General features: G+C 43.0%; 1 protein-coding gene across 3 annotated transcripts in view; it reads right to left on the bottom strand.

The window, feature by feature from the left end:
- The window catches only part of MTA3 (metastasis associated 1 family member 3), a 180,934-nt gene that overhangs the window by 3,620 nt on the left and 161,917 nt on the right, over positions 1 to 15,397 (bottom strand). Inside the window, exon 17 of one of the 3 annotated variants that reach the window (XR_010123108.1) lies at positions 51 to 213. The exons of the other annotated variants lie outside the window; for them this stretch is intronic. The gene's annotated coding sequence lies outside the window, so the exon portion shown is untranslated. The remainder of the gene's footprint in view (positions 1 to 50; positions 214 to 15,397) is intronic. 3 annotated transcript variants of the gene reach the window in all.

Genomic DNA, 15,397 nt, shown 5'->3' on the forward strand with positions numbered 1-15,397 from the left:
TGGAGGCAAGATGAAAGGGAGGATGGACTCAGCCCTCCCAATATCACAACCTTCAGGGAAAGGAGGTTCAGCAGTAGGTCAAAGAAAACCTCATGACTAGGCCAGGTGTGGTGGCTCATGCCCATAATCCCAGCACTTTGAGAGGCCAAGGCTGGTGGATGGCTTGAGGCCAGAAGTTCAAGACAGTCTGGACAACACAGCATCACTCTGTCTCTACAAAAACAAAAATAAAAAGTTAGCCAGGTGTGGTGGTGCATGCCTGTAGTCCCAGCTACTTAGGAGGCTGAGGTGGGAGGACTGCTTGAGCTCACAAAGCCAAGGCTGCAGTGAGCTGTGATCGCACCACGGCACTCCAGCCCAGGTGACAGAGCAAGACCCTGTCTGAAAAAAAAAAAAAAAGGCTCACAATGTAGTTTAATGCTGGATCAAAGGGAAAGTTTAATTAAGGCCAATAAAATATATAATTGATACTGAAGGATGGAAAGATCTTAAAAGCTGGGTTTTGAATGGGCGGGTTTAGTGGTCACTGGAGAGGTGCTACAGTACACCAGGCAAGAGAAGAGACTCATGGAACTTTTCTGACGGATACTAAGGAATAGGGAACACAGTTGGCTGGGAGGAGGCACGATCTCATGTGAGCTCATCATAATTAATCATAATGATGTGGGCACCCAGAGGCTACGAACACATTTCTTGTAGGAGGGGAGTGAACCTCACTCTCCCACAGTGTCAGGAACTATTCCTATGCCCCTCACTCCCACTCCCTCCACTTCCCCGAAAACCTTCAACTCTGACCATCTGGAGACTACAGCAGAGACAAGTAAATGAAAAAGCAGAAGTGGCCTGCAAACCACATCACCACCGTGTTGTATTACTTAGAAAGTTGTGAAAGCTTTTACTTACATATTAGGAAAGTGGCTAGGAGGGAAGTGGGGTTGTTTGCTGAGAAGAGATAAGATGCTCAGATATTCTCTGCCCCAGGCACACCACCCTGCAGCCAGGGAAGGACCCAGCAATGCTCACCTTCACAGCCTCAGAGCATGCCGAGGAAGGGCTGCAGGATGGAGCAGAGCTGTGTCTTCACTTCATGAGCTTTTCTAGGATAGGGAAGATACCTGTATCCAGCTTGGTATTTGATATGAGCTCAGCAAGTATGTGTTAAATAAAGGCCCAGATAAATTCAGTTGAGGAATCAGGCTAACCTTGCTTTACTGAACATACTGTAGGTTATGTAACTACCTTATTTAACCTTCAGCAGAATCTTGGGAGTGTCAGAAAAGTTAAGAACTTGCTCAAGGTCATAGTAAGTAAGCTGAGGAGTCAAGATTTGAATGTAGATATTAATTTGTGTCAAGTTTTTCCTACTACACCAAGCTGCTCATTCTCCATCCAGCTCAGTGTTCTGCTAACAGCCCAGTAAGAGCATCCTGACCTCCTCAGTGTCTAAATGGAAGGTTATGTAAGTGTCAGCGTCTCCTAGGAGCCACTCTCTCTTTTTGTATTTAGTGGAGCAGGAGCTCTGTCATTCATCTGTCTAAACTCTTATGGAATTAAACCACCTATGAAAAGAGCTGCTTTTAATAGTTTCCCAAGTTTCTAGCCTGCCACGGTAAATTGTGCTTTTATTTGTGCCAAACTTGCCTGCTGCAGTTTCAGAAACAACCCTCTCCTCCTAGCATCTCAGGTTCTGGTGCCCAGGCTCCAATCTGCCTTCTCCACCCTGGCCACAGTTTTCAATTGAGACAGGCCACCTCTCTGTATTCTGGGCTGAAGAATCCCAGTACTTACCACCTGCCCTTATAAGGTTATCACTTCACTCTCCTCTGCTCAGAGCTTCCCCAGATCCTCTGCATTTCCTTGAAGCAGGAACAAGAGCCAGATACAGAGACTCAGCACAGTAGCACAGGCAGAGAGCCCCAGGAAAAGGTCTACATCAATTCTCGGTCTCCTTCCTAGACCATGATGTAGCCCAAATCATTTCTCTTTTTGTTTATTTATTCTCAAATTTATTAACCTATATTTGCCACTTTGGTATGTACTCACCCTGACTGACAGGCACTTAGCCGTTTTTTTTTGCTTTTTTGGTTTTTTTTTTTTTTTGCAAAATTTTCCCTAATGGTTTGACTACTCAGAAGTACTTGAAGGCCATGGACTTGGAGATTCTGCACTTAAATCAGCCAATCCAATGAAAGCAACCTAGCCAGCTAGCTGCTGGCTTCTGAGTTAGTTTCCTTCCCTTCTGAAAATCAGAGAAGAAACCACAGAATTTTAGAGGCTGGAAAGCAGATCAATGAGTGATAACAGACTATGCACTCAAGACAGACAGACTTGAAGGTTCAGTGTGGAAAGCTAAGGACCCAGTTTGTCCAGAGAACCCCAGAGACTCATGAAATGACACCAGGTACCTCTGGAAGTAGGGGAGGGGACTGAAGCAAGGAAGAGGAGTTAAAGGCTCTTTGAGAAGCAGCTGGATCCCAAGAAGCTCTCCCGACTCCATACCACCAGGCAACTGTCTACGTCCCACCAGTCGAGACATTTATTCTCTGAAGAGGACAAAGCCGTTTCAGGCCTAGGGGACACTAGGCACATGCACAGCTAAGGACAAGGCTGCAACTCTAACACAGAAGATCAAGTGAACCTATGTCTACTGAGGTGAGCCTCCAGCCTTCTTCCCATGAAGCTCTCAGAATGCAGGTAACAAACCTTTATCCTCTGGGGAACAGACAGGAAGAAACTTCTCTGGGTAATCTGACAAGCCCATGAGAAAATATCTAAAGAAACTGGCATTTATCGTCCAAACACCAGGCCAACCTGATCACCCTACAGTGAACTGCACTACAGGTTCTGCCAAGAACAAGCACAGAGCTTTCACTGTGATTTTTAGTCTCCTACTTTTAAACATTATTTGACAATAAAGGTCACCAGGAAAAAAAACAAAAACCCTCTAACACAAGTGTTAGAGACCAAATAACAAATAATCAACAGAAGAATACAAACTGGAAGAAACAGAGAGAAGAAATAGAGAAGAACACTTAAAAAACAAAAAACACGGCCAGGTGCGGTGGCTCACACCTGTAATTCCAGCACTTTGGGAGGCAAAGGCAGGCAGATCACAAGTTCAAGAGATCAAGACCAGCCTGGCCAACATAGTGAAACCCCGTCTCTACTAAAAATACAAAAATTAGCTAGGTGTTACGGTGTGTGCCTGTATCCCAGCTACTCAGGAGGCTGAGGCAGGAGAATTGCTTGAACCCAGGAGGTGGAGGTTGCAGTGAGCCAAGATTGTGCCACTGTACTCCAGCCTGGCGACAGAGTAAGACTCCATCTTAAAAAAAATAAATAAATAAAATTAAAATAAAAAGCCACTATCATTAATATCCTCAGAGAAGAAAAAATACAGTATCTACGAAACATAAATAGTATGTTGTTTTTTCTTAACTGAGAGAAACAGGAGGGGAAGCACATAGAAGGATTGAGGAGCTCTGCTTCCTATCATGGTAGACTAATTTGACTAACCCTCCAGCCAGTAACAGTGATAAACTCTGGACAAAATATAAACAACAACTGTTTGAGGCCAGGTGTGGTGACTCACGCCTGTAATCCCAGCACTTTGGGAGGCTGAGGTGGGAGGATCACTTGAAGTCAGGAGTTCAAGACCAGCCTGGCCAACATGACGAAACCCTGTCTCTACTAAAACTACAAAAATAAGCCAGGCATGGTGGTGGCCACCTGAAATTCCAGCTACTTGGGAGGCTGAGGCAGGAGAACTGCTTGAACCCAGGAGGTGGAGTTTGCAGTGAGCCGAGATCATGCTACTGCACTCCAGCACAGGTGACAGAGCAAGACTCTGTCTCAAAAATACAATAAAATAATTTTTTAAAAAAAGAACAACTGTTTGAAAGTACTAGAGAGCAACCAAAATCAGGTAAAAATTGGAGGGGTTATGAACCTAGAAAAAAGTGAGACAAAGTAAGAAAAAGTGAGACAAGGTGAGAGCCACTCTTAAGTGTCTTTCCCCGTGAGCACGTTCATGCAGTATGAGATGAATATAGCTCAGGCAGAAAGCTACAGTCTACTAGGCTGAGGAACCAGAGGTCAGAGCTTGAGGCAGCCAATGCAGCTGGAAACTGAGAGAGGAGATCCTACAGAGGAAGGAGACACAGAAGGGGGAGCCCTCAAATCTACATACAAACTCCCCTCACATTACTTGCTTATTTCTGAACTATGCAAGTACAGGGTGAGATTCCCAGGAGCCCAATGGAAAACATCAGCTAGAAGGCTCAAGGAGCTGAGCAGTGACTTCAGGAGCTGTCCAGTGCTGAGAAGACAGAATTTGGAGTTCAAGTTCTGTGAAGTTAAAGGCGCCTGGTAAACAACTTGGTCTTTCCATTGAAATCCCATGGGAGTAAGGGCAAAATTGAAATAGGTGAGGCTTAATAAAGCTTTAAACCAAGCCTCCACAGAATCAGAGTGATCCACCAATGTAACTCCTTGCTAGAACAAAACTTACCACTCTGCAAAGGAAAATAACAGAATCCTGAGTCTTTATAACTCATCATTCACACTGACCCAGTATGCATTTAAAAATGATTGGACTGGCTGGGCGCGGTGAGAAACAAGAAAAGGCAACCCATAATCAAAAGAAAAAACAGTCCCTAGATTAATGGATAATTCAGATGTTAGAATTAGCAGATATAGACTTAAAATATTTACTATAAATATGCTAAAGAATCTATAGAAAAAGATTAATCTAATGGGTGACAAGGTGGGGAATCTTAGAAGTATAACTAATTGGAAATCTGAAAACTGAAAAATACAAAATCTAAGATGAAAAATGTGTTGGATGGGACTAATAGCAGATTTGATACTGTAGAAGAAATAATCAGTGAACTTGACGATAGAACTCTAAAAATCATCCAAAATGACAAATAGAGTACACACTGTATGACTCCATTTATATATAATTCTAGAAAATAGGCTGGGCACGGTGGCTCACGCCTGTAATCCCAACACTTTGGGAGGCTGAGGCAGGCGGATCATGAGGTCAGGAGATGGAAACCATCCTGGCCAACATGGTGAAACCCCATCTCTACTAAAACACACACACACACACACACACACACACACACACAAATTAGCTGAGTGTGGTGGCACATGCCTGTAGTCCCAGATACTCAGGAGGCTGAGGCAGGGGAATTGCTTGAACCCGGGAGGCATAGGTTGCAGCGAGCCGAGATCGCGCCACTGCACTCCAGCCTGGTGACAGAGGGAGACTCTGTCTCAAAAAAAACACAAAAAACTAATTCTAGAAAATATAAATGAATCTATAGTGGCAAAAACACATCAGTGGTCACCTGGGGGTGAGGTGGGGGAGACGGGGAGGGCAGGCGGAAGGATTATAATGGGGTGCAAGAAAACTGTTGGGGGTGATGATTAAGTGTATTATTTTGATTGTGGTGATGGTTTCCTGGTGTATATATTTCAAAACTTATTAAATTGTATATTTTAATAATATATAGTTTACCAAATGACAATGATATCTTAATAAAGCTATTAAAAATGGTAATGAAAAATGGCTTTATAGGTGTGATATAAACAAGCTCTGTGGGAGTTACATAATAACTGGTTATATATTGGTCAAAGAGAGAGATTCTGTTTTCTGAGGCCTGCTCTTGAGGCTTTAAGTGCCCCAACAGTGTAACAAGCACTATGGGCATTATCAGCCAGGAACTTCCATTGCGCTTGTTATACTGTCGGGGCACCTTAAAGCTTCAAGAGCAGGCCTCAGAAAACAGAGTCTCTCTCCTTGACCTTCTCCTGCCCGCCTTTCACCTGCTCCTCTTTCTCCCCAACGCAGACCTTAGAAACCAAAAACATGCTAGTCTTCTGCACCCCCACCCCTGTGCCTTTCTGTCTTGGAGCTCTGACCTACCTTGTCTTATGTTGGCCAAAAGCCCCTCATTTCAGAAGGGATCCTGCCCCCAGGAGGAAGGAATTCTGCACAGAGAGGTCAAGAAGAATCTGAACAGGGGGCCAGCTGCGGTGGCTCACGCCTGTAATCCCAGCACTTTCGGAGGCTGACGCGGGCGGATCACCTGAGATCAGGAGTTCGAGACCAGCCTGGCCAACATGGTGAGACCCTGTCTCTACTAAAAATACAAAAATTAGCTGGGCATGGTGGCATGCGCCTGTGGTCCCAGCTACTCGGGAGGCTGACAGGAGAATCACTTGAACCCGGGAGACAGAGGATGCAGTCAGCTGAGGTCACACCACCGCACTCCAGCCTGGGTGACAGAGTGAGACTCCATTTCAAAAAAAAAAAAACTAGAACCTGAACAGACAAGACTTGCTGGGTTTCCCCCCTCAGTCTATTCATATTAGATCATCCCCTTTTTGTCCAGTCACATTTCTACATGGTTGTTAATCATGCCTACCCAATGAAGCCTCCATAAAAGGCCCCAGTGGGCACAGTTTGGAGAGCTTCTGGAGAGTTGAACGTTTCTTCTGGAGAGTTGAACAGTTTCCAGAGCTTCTGGAGAGGTTCCTGGAGGGTGGTGTGCCCAGGGAGGGCATGGAAGGTGCACACCCCTTCTCACATGCCTCTCCCTATGCATCTCTGCATCTGTATTTGGCGTAATATCCTTCATAATAGACAGGTAAACATGTTTCTCCTGTTCTAGGATCTACTCTAGCATATTAATTGAACCCAAGGAGGGGGTTGTGGAATTCCTGATTTATAGCCAGCGGGTCAGAATCACAGGAAAAACAGCCTGGGGCTTGTGACTGGCACTGGAAGTCGGGTGGCAGTCTTGTGGGACTCAATCTATAGGTTCTGTCTACTCTCCAGGTAGACAGTGTCAGAACTGAATTGGAGGATACTCAGCTTATGTCTGCTGCAAAACTGATTGCTTGCTTGGTGTGTGGGGAAAAGTCCCCACACATTTGGTCACAGAAGTCTTCTGTGTCGACTGTTGTTCAGTGAGAGAATAGAAAAAGAAGCAACAGCTCTGAGTGTGTTTTTTCCCCTTAATAGGGCTTTTAAAATCTGTGCTCGAACAACATCTGTTGGCTTTAGAGATGCTGTAAGAATCATTCTATTTCAAGTTTAATAAAACCAGAAAAAAAGTTTGTTAAAAATCCTAAAAACCAGGGGAAAATAAAGAAAACTGGTGTCACTGTATTAAAATCAGACAAAGATTTCAAGACGAGTATTAACAGAGATAAAGAGGACCATTTTGGCTGGGCGCAGTGGCTCACACCTGTAATCCCAGCACTTTAGGAGGCCGAGGCGGGCAGATCACGAGGTGAGGAAATCAAGACCATCCCAGCTAACATGGTGAAACCCTGTCTCTACTAAAAATACAAAAATTAGCTGGGCGTGGTGGCGTGTGGCTGTAATCCCAGCTACTCAGGAAGCTAAGGCAGGAGAATCGCTTGAGGTTGCAGTGAGCTGAGATTGAGCCACTGCATTCCAGTCTGGTGACAGAGCGAGACTCTGTCTCAAAAAAAAAAAAAAAGAGGACCATTTCAAAAGGACATAAAAATCCTAAATACAAATATACCCAATAACAGAATTTTTTAAAACATGAAGCAAAAGTTGACAAACTAAAGGGAGAAACAGATACATCTGGTTGGCACATAAAGTTGAGAAAGTCTCAGCTGGGTGCAGTGGCTCACGTCTGTAATCCCAGCACTTTGGGAGGCCGAGGCAGGAGAATGGCTTAAGGCTGGGAAATTGAGACCAGCTTGAGCAACATAGCGAGACCCCCTGCCCCCATCTCTGTAAAAATAAATTTTAAAAACTATTTTTAAAAAAGGTTGAGAAAGTCTCCCAGAAAGTAGAATAAAAAGACAGAGATGATAAGCTAGAGAGAAACAATAAGAAAATCAGAGGGCCAGTCCAGGAGGTCCAAACAATATCCTACCCATTTTTTCCTGCTGAATGTTCAGTCCCAGATGACTTAAATGTGGTCAGCCCTACTTTCCCAAACACTTACTCTTGGTCTTGCTCACTGGCTGTCCTACAGGGGCTCACTCAGTTAAGCTGGAATCAGAACATTACGGAAAGGGTCTTCTTAAGTCTCTTCTTTGGGAATCTCCATCTAACAAAGTTAACTTCAAGTCTGCACCTTGGTTTCACATTAATCACTTTTCATATTCATTTATATGTCATCACTTTTCATATTCATTTATATGTAAATAGTTGCTGATAAAAATAAATATCTGGCTGATAGAGGAAAATGCATAGATTATAACTCAGATGTTTTCTGAGCTTAAAGAGTGCTCAGTCATTTGGAAGGGAAAACAGAAAACAGGGAAATAAACAGTGAGCAGGGCTGAGAAGCTTCAAATGAACCCAGTGGAGGTTTCCAAATCAACTAGACTGTGACAAATTCTTCCATTTCCATTGCCCTGGGGGCTCTGCAGATTCAGAATGCTTCTTCTCACTTCTTCACGAGGACCTGAACAGATTTCTCAGGGGGATGCCTAAATCAATTGGTTTCTGGGGTTGTTCTTTACTTCCCTGGGGTGTCAAGATACATTACTGTACTGATATCCTGATGGCTTTCTCAGACAGTTATGACTGCTCTTTTGATGGATGATCAAACCTCTTCTAAGTCAAATCCTCTTCTCAGATACCTAATCCCCTCCCTCTGCTGTCTCCTTCCCTTTCCTTTCACAAACCTCTACTCCTCCTCCCAAAACATGTGAGACCTAGCTCTCAGACCTAGCTCTCAGGTCAGAGCTACACTTTCCTTCTCAGAGGTCACCTTCTATGGGTCACTGAGAATGGGGGAAGGGGGAACAGAGGGTCAGGTTAGTTTAAAAGATCATTTACCTGCAGGTAAACAGAGACACTCATTGAGAAGGCAGTGAACCATGGACTGCTGTCACTCTACTAGGACCTCCTTACTGCTGAAGGGTCTCAAGTCTAGGCCTCTTAGGGGCTCACACACGAGTGCTTCCCTCAAAGACATGATAGAAGTACTCTCTGAGAGAAGCTGTGATATTAGTAAACCCAGGAATGGTCCCGGGGTGGCTAGTTTGGCATCCTTCTAGAATATTCTAAAACACTAAGTTGTTGACTACTTATGCCTAATGCAATTGGATTTGTCTTCCTCATGGCTTCAGAGGTGGAGAGACCATCTGCTGCCCTCAGACAATGCTTCAACAGTCCCGAAACCCTCTCAATACATAAGGTACTCTGCTATATTGCTTCCCATTCAGTAACCCTGGAGGCATAATAGTCCTTTATAAAATATTTTTTTGAATCTCAAAGGTTTTAAAAATATATTTAACCAGGTTATGACACTACCCTTTGAGACAAGGAGAGCAGAGGTGAGTCTAGGGACACTCGAGTTCTTCCAGAGACAATGTTTTAAAAGATTTTTTAAAAACTGCAGTCTTTTGAAATGGCATGAGTTTTTGACAGAAGGCAGCCTGGGCCTAAGCATGCCTAGGAGTGCCATCAGCTGTCCCTGGCAGTCTATTTTTATTGGAATTTGTGAAGAGAGCAGATGCATTCCCAGAGCTCACTCACTGGTACAATGGCTCTCACCCATTTCCCAGGGTTGGGATGCCAACAGTTAGAACTGTTGAATCACTGATTTCAGACTCAAGTCGTCAGAAGGACAATCTTCACACTCCAGATCATAATATTGTACTTACAGAGCCATCCACATTAGATACCCTCTTCATAGGAGTCTCAAAAATGGTATTACTCAATGCAGAAAATAAATAAGAAAAATAAACAGATCTACAGTGTACTCACATGCCCTAGGGGAAATAAGCCAGAGGAGAGCAGATTCAAAAGGGCTTTGTTGTACAATTCATCACTTTCCCTGGCTCAGATGTCCTGACTCTGTCCCACCGAAAACTCATCTCTCTTCTGAGCCTGTTGCTGACATGCTGAGTCCTGCTTCAGTACCCCGGGACAAAAAGCCATGTCATCTTGGAAAAAGGTTAAGAGCACCTCCAACCAATGGTCTGTATCACTTCACAAGAAGTCTTTCTCAAGGCCCCCATCGGATAAAGACTGAGATAGCAGGCAATCGCTTTGTCCCTGCTCATTGGAATGGAAGATCTGCAGACTGAACAAAGCTCAAGTAGCTGTCACTGTGGAAAGAACCAAGGGCATCTTCTTAAGGGTCAGGACAGGATGAGAGGCCTGTACAGCCCATCTGCCTTTCTTCTCTCCAGGATTCTTTCTGCTTCAGACTTCACTCTGAATAAGATTCTACTGTCTCAAGGTCAGGATGTTCTATCTCCTCTACTGGAGGGTCTCTGACAGAGGAGCCCACAGGGAGCTAAGTGAGTCCTTCCTATAAATCTAAATTCCTGCCTTTAATGCTCCTCAAAATAACTTAATCCAAGGGCAGTTCCTCTTTATAGATACAGGGGCCCTGTAATGTACAAACATCCATTGGAATATAACCATCTACCTTCAAGCAAATCCATAAGTCATATTTTAAAAATCATATTTTTAGGTAAAAAATAAATATAGTTATAAGGAAGGTACTGAAATATTATTTATGTACAGTTCTCAGGACTATAAAAATGGTTGATATCTTAGAAATTTTCCAAATAAAACTTTAATAGAAGCTATTCTTTAAGTCAGAGGTAGAATCTTAACACTTGATAAATACCTACTATGAGTCAGAGACTATGCTGGGAAGAGGATATAATTCAATTTGAATACATTTCACCTTTAGGTGATTCTGTGAATTTTCTCTTCTTTCTTTTTTTCCCTTCTCTCTCCAACACTAATAATATAGCTTCTATGCCCCAACTTCCAAAAAAATATAGTTCCTATACCCCAACTTTTATATTTGGTATATCGGCAGACGAGCTTTACAAAGGCAAAAAATGATGGTGAAGGGGTTTTATTAAAAAGTGATGGCTTCAGCTGGGCACAGTGACTCACGCCTGTAATCCTAGCACTTTGGGAGGCTGAGGCGGGCAGATCACCAGGTCAGGCATTTGAGACACACCTGGCCAACATGGTGAAAGGCTGCCTCTACTAAAAATACAAACATTAGCTGGGTGTGGTGACGGATGCCTGTAATCCCAGCTACTCTGGAGGCTAAGGCAGGAGAATCACTTGAACACAGGAGGCAGAGGTTGCAGTGAGCTGAGATCATGCCACTGCACTCCAGCCTGGGCAACAGGGCGAGTCTCCATCTCAAAAAAAAAAAAAAGAAAGAAAGAAAGAAAGTGATGGCTTTATGGTCTGAGCAAAGAAAAATACCCCACTATATTTCTCTATGCATTCACAAACGTATACCCATTTCCTATACAAAGAAAATATGAACATCTCCTATGTACAGGAATATGTAGTTTTATTAAGCTTTGCTTTATTGAGCTTTACAGATACTGTGCTTTTTTAAAAATTGAAGCTTTGTTGGCAGCTCTGCATTGAACAAGTCTATTGATACCATTTTTCCAGCAGCACGTGCTCACTTAATGTCTCTGCGTCACATTTTGGTAATTCTTACAATACTTCAAGCTTTTACTTTATTATATGTTATGTTGATCTGTAATCAGTGATCTTTGATATTACTATTGTAATTGTTTTGGGCCACAAGCCATGCCCATATAAGATGGGAAACTTAATCGATAAATGTGTGTGTTCTTTCTTGAGTGGAGCTCTGAAAAAAAATTAATAAAAAAAAATGCTATGTGTCCTCTGACTGCTCCAGTGACTGTCCTTTCCCTATGTTTTTCCCCTCTCCTTGAGCATCTCTATTCTCAGAGACACAACAATATCAAAATTAGGCCAATTAGTAACCTTACAATGGCTTGTAAGTGTTGAAGCAAAAAGAAGGGTATCTCTCACTTTAAATCAAAAGCCAGAAATGATGAGCCTTCATGAGGAAGGCGTACTGAAAGCCAAGAGAGGTTGCAAGTCAGGCCTCTTGCACCAAACAGTTAACCAAGTGGTGAATGCAACTTGGAAAAGTTATTGAAGGAAATTAAGAGTGCTACTCCAGTGAACACATGAATGATACGAAAGTGAAACAATCTTACTGCTGATAAGGAGAAAGTGGCCTGAATAGAAGATCAAACCAGCAACAACATTCCCTTAACCCAAAGCCTAATCCAGAGCAGGGCCCTAACTCTCTTCAATTCTATGAAGACTGAGAGAGGTGAGGAAGCTGGAGAAGAAAAGTTTAAAGCTAGTAGAGGTTGATTCATGGGGTTTAAGGAAAAAAGCCATCACCATAAACATAAAAGTGCAAGTAAAGCAGCAAGTGCTGATGTAGAAGCTGCAGCAAGTTATCCAGATCTAGCTAAGATCACTGATGAAGGCAGCTACGCTAAACAACAGATTTTCAATGTAGACAAAACAGCCTTATACTGGAAGAAGATGCCATCTAGGACTTTCACAGCTAGAGAGGAGAAGCCAATGCCTTCAAAGCTTCAAAGGACAGGCTGACTCTCTTGTTACAGGCTAATGCAGCTGGTGACTTTTTAAGTTGAAGCCAGTGCTCATTTACTATTCCAAAAAGTCACAGAGCCCTTAAGAATTATGCTTAATCTATTCTGCCTATGCTTTATAAATAGAACAACAAAGCCTAAATGATAGCACCTCTGTTTACAGCATGGTTTACTGAATATTTTAAGCTTGCTGTTGAGACCTACTGCTTAGGAAAAAAAAATCAAAATATGACTGCTCATTAACAAGGCACTTGGTCACCCAAGAGCTCTCTGATGGAGATGTACAAGGAGATGAATGTTGTTTTCATGTGTGCTAGCACAACATCTATCATCCATTCTGGGATGGATGAACGGATGGAAGAATGAATGGATTCATTCATTCATTCATTCATTCATTCATTCGAGACAGGGTCCTGCTTTGTCACCCAGGCTGGAGTGCAGTGACATGGCTCAGTGTAGCCTCGACCTCCTGGGCTCAAGTGATCTTTCCACCTCAGCCTCCTGAGTAGCTGGGACTACAGGCCATGTGCTACCATGACTGGCAAGTTTTTGTATTTTTTATAGAGACAGGGTTTCACTATTTTGTCCTGGCTGGTCTTGAACTCCTGGACTCAAGCAATCCACCTGTCTTGGCCTCCCAAAGTGCTGGGACTACAGGTGTAAACCACCACGCCCAGCCAAGGAGTAAGTTTAACTTTCAAGTCTTATTTAGGAAATACATTTTGTAAGGCTATGCCTGCCACAGATAATGATTCCTCTGATGGATCTGGGCAAAGTCAACTGAAAACCTGCTAGAAAGGACTCACCTTTATAGATGCCATTAGAACATTAGAAATTCATGGGAGGAGGCCAAAATATCAATACTAACAGGAGTTCAGAAGAAATTGATTCCAACCCTCATGGATAACTTTGAAAGGTTCAGGACTTCAGTGGAGGATGTAACTGCAGATATGGTAGACATAGCAGGAGAATTAGAATGAGAAGTGGAACCTGAAGATGTGGCTGAATTGCTACAATCTCATGATCAAACTTGAACAGATGAGTAGTTGCTTCTTACAGATGAACAATGAAAGTTGTTTCTTAAGATGGAAACTACTCCTGAACACGCTGTGAACATTGTTGAGATGAAAATAAAGGACTTAGAATATTACACAAACTTAGTTGGTAAAGCAGCAGCAGAGTTTGAGAGGATTGACTCTAATTTTGAAAGAAGTTCTACTGTGGGTAAAATACTATCAAAGAGCATCACATGCCACAAAGAAATCTTTCATGAAAGGAAGAGTCCATTGATGTAGCAAATGTCAATGTGGTCTTATTTTAAGAAATTGTCACAGCTACCCTAAGCTTCAGCAACCACCATCCTGATCAACCGTGGCCATCAGCATTGAGGCAAGACCTTCCAGCAGCAAAAAGATTATGACTCACAGAAGGCTCAGATGATCATTAGCTTTTTTTTTTTTTAGCAATAAAGTATTTTTAAAATTAAGGTATATACGTTGTTATTTTATACATAATGCTATTGCACACTTAATAGACTATAGTATAGTGTAAACATAATTATTATTTGTTTGTTTGTTTTTGAGACAAGGTCTCACTCTTATCAGGGGACCTGCCCTGATAATCACGTAGGTTCTTTTCTATTTTCCTAAGCGTCGGCTGGCTTGAGAAATAAACGGACAGTGTACAAAAGAGAGAAATTTTAAAGCTGGGCGTCCAGGGGAGACATCACACGTTGGTAGGATCTGTGATGCCCCACAAGCCACAAAAACCAGCAAGTTTTTATTAGGGATTTTCAAAAGGGGAGGGAGTGTGCAAATACGTGTGGGTGACAAACATCAAGTACTTAACAGGGTAATAGAATATCACAAGGCAAGTGGAGGCAGGGCGAGATCACAGGACCACAGGCGAAATTAAAATTGCTAATGAAGTTTCGGGCACCATTGTCATTGGTAACATCTTATCAGGAGACAGGGTTTTGAGATCAACCGGTCTGACCAAAATTTATTAGGCGGGAATTTCCTCTTCCTAATAAGCCTGGGAGCGCTATGGGAGACTGGAGTTTATTTCACCCTGTAGTCTCAACCATAAGAGACAGGTACACCCCGGGGGGCCAGTTCAGAGACCTACCCCTAGGTGCACATTGTCTTTCTCAGGGACGTTCCATGCTGAGAAAAATAATTCAGCAATATTTCTCCCATTTGCTTTTGAAAGAAGAGAAATATGGCTCTGTTCTGCCCGGCTCACTGGCGGTCAGAGTTTAAGGTTATCTCTCTTATTCCCTGAACAATTGCTGTTATCCTGTTCTTTTTTCAAGGTGCTCAGATTTCATATTGCACAAACACACATGCTGTACAATTTGTGCAGTTAATGCAATTATCACATAGTCCTGAGGCGACATACACCCTCCTCGGCTGACAGGATTAAGAGATTAAAGTAAAGACAGGCATAGGAAATCACAAGGGTATTGACTGGGGAAGTGGTAAGTGTCCATGAAATCTTTACAATTTATGTTTAGAGATTGCAGTAAAGACAGGCATAAGAAATTACAAAAGTATTAATTTGGGGAACTAATAAATGTCCATAAAATCTTCACAATCCATGTTCTTCTGCCATGGTTTCAGCCGGTCTCTCTGTTTGGGGTCCCTGACTTCCCACAACACACTCTGTTGCCCAGGCTTGTACAGTGGTGCAATCTTGGCTCACTGCAGCTCCGACCTCCCAGTCTTAATCCACCCTCCCACCTCAGCCTCCCGAGTAGCTGGGACTACAGGCACATGCCACCGTGATCGGCTAATTTTTGTATTTTTTATAGGGACAAGGTTTCAGCATGTTGCCAAGGCTGATCTCAAACTCCTAGGCTCAAGCAATCTGCCTGCCTTGGCCTCCCAAAGTGTTGGGATTACAGATATGTGCCATCACACCCAGCCAACGTAACTTTATATGCACTGGGAAACCAGAA

The sequence above is a fragment of the Pongo pygmaeus genome, chromosome 12 (genome assembly GCF_028885625.2).
Source record: "Pongo pygmaeus isolate AG05252 chromosome 12, NHGRI_mPonPyg2-v2.0_pri, whole genome shotgun sequence".
In the NCBI taxonomy this organism is placed as follows: domain Eukaryota; kingdom Metazoa; phylum Chordata; class Mammalia; order Primates; family Hominidae; genus Pongo; species Pongo pygmaeus.